The sequence below is a fragment of the Lissotriton vulgaris genome, chromosome 6 (assembly GCF_964263255.1).
Source record: "Lissotriton vulgaris chromosome 6, aLisVul1.2, whole genome shotgun sequence".
In the NCBI taxonomy this organism is placed as follows: domain Eukaryota; kingdom Metazoa; phylum Chordata; class Amphibia; order Caudata; family Salamandridae; genus Lissotriton; species Lissotriton vulgaris.
In genome coordinates this window covers 1,830,779,914-1,830,782,071 of record NC_141694.1, presented here as the reverse complement: position 1 = coordinate 1,830,782,071, position 2,158 = coordinate 1,830,779,914, and positions in this window count along the sequence as shown.

Here is a 2,158-nt window from a genome sequence, read left to right as displayed (position 1 = left end):
GATATAGGAGAACACTCCGTATTCAAGGATTTAGTTTGAACCTCCGGGTTCCATTTTGTATACGGCAGCCATTTTGTGTGGTTGCCCTAACATAGGCCCGATAACTGGCCGAACAAGTCCTTGAGACACGTACGCCTTAGCTGACTCCTGGGTGATTTGGCCGAACTGACTCCTTGCCCGAGGCTGACCTCGCTGAGCCAGTTGCTTGTTCAGCTCTGATAAAGATCAAACAGCAGGACGTGCCCGAGTTTGTGGTACACTGCTCCCACCTTTCTATCTCCTTTCTAATCTGTTTCTGCCTTTCCTTTACAACATAAACATTGATTTGGGTTGAAGGTTTTATGATGGGTTTGTCCGGCCTGATCGAACAGGAAACCTGGAATTCGCTTGGTAATTTCTGGTGGGCTGGACAACGGAAAACGGGATTGTCTTTGACTATCGTCATATGCTACTTTTGAAATGTTGCACTGTCATTGGTCAGTTTGTAAGCACCGAATGTTAATTTGGAATGTTGCCTGAGGCTTGATTTTTGGCATAAAGGACCATGCTCCGCTTATTGAAGGTGTGCAGTCTCTGACGAACCACCCGTGTGTGCTTCGTAGATCGCTGTTCCTGGTTGCAGCCAATAAACTTTGGTCTTTGACGTCATCAAGAAGTATCCCTTGTCTCTGTTTGCCAAGACAGGGGAACTCGAAGGTATCAGGCGTTCTCCCTGACGCTGCTGGGGTCTAAAATCCGGGCCTTCAGAATGACTTACCGTATCGAGGGCTGCAAATAGGATCACCGCAGCCTTCCCTCGTTTGTCCATAATGGATCTGAGCTCCTCCATGACCGCCACCAGAGCCAATTCTATGCTATGGTTTTGCTAGCACCATAATGGAAATCCTCTAAGACTTCATTTTGTTCTAGGTATCAGAAAAAGCCATATTAAGATACTTTTCAAGAATTTTCACTGGCATCGGCAAACGTGAAATTGGACAAAGGTTTTTTTTCCTCCTGAGGGTTGAGAATAGGTTTTCTTTTAATAGATGGAGATAGATGGAGTATAGAGGACTTTTCCCAAAGAGTTGGAAAGTGTCTGGACAGGATAATATTCAGAAGGGAGGTGAGATGGCCTGCCGCAGTTCCTGCAACCTCGTAGAGGAGTTTAGGGGGGCAGCAGTCAGAGGGGGACCCTAACTTAGTGTAGAGTAAAAGTTTAATCACTCCCTCTCCAGTAAGTAGGGGAAAATGTTAAAGGGATAAAAAAGGGTGAAGTTCCTTGAGGCTAAATATGCATTTGCTCTCCCACTTCAGTCAGCCAGCCATTAGCATCTGAACAGTTGTAAAACAAGGTGTGAAATGCTTATCTGGAGCCAGCAATAGCCTGACCTGAATGTCAGAGGTGACTCCTATAAGCCTGACAGAATATGCAAGGTGGGCCTGTGAGCATCCTTTTTAGGTCTTGCCTAAGACAGCGTGCATTCCATATCACTTGCAGGCAATATTGTTTACCACAAAGAGCTTAGAGTCAGCCCACTGCTTACCATTTGTTGGTTTCACTTCCAATCTTATTTGCTACCTCCTAATTGGCTAGCCAATGCCTGCATCAATACCTCTTCTTTTGTGTGGCACATGGACCAAGCCCTGATTGCTTTGTTTTGATTAGTGTCTTTCCACTGCTCGAGCTGTGATTCATGCACTATTTGTCTTTCTTCTCCCTCTTTGTGTTGATTCTTCTTTCTTCTTCCTCATCTGTGTTGCTTCTTTCTTTCTTCTTCCTTGTTGGCTGTGCTGCTTTTTCAGCTTTTCTTCTATGTGAGAGCTATTGGCTTTGCCAATCTCTGTTACCCATGTTGCAGAGAAGTGAGGCTGCTGCGCAGCTAAAAGTAAGAAACAAATGGCTATGATGCGGCCAGTGCAAGCGGAATCACAGCGCTTTTTTTACTCTCCGGTTGCTTGTCCCCTTACTCCCATTGTCGTGGTACCGTTATCTCCCCCCGCCCTTCTGTGGTTCATGTTACCCACCCGCCATAAGAAAAATAAGAGGAACATAATGTTCAAATCTTGATGACATTAGATTGTCAAATTCTGCTTGAATGTCAAATCATGCTTGACAGGTCTTCTGGGTTTTACATATAACACTGGGGGCGCATTTGAAAGGAAAAAGAAGGGAAAC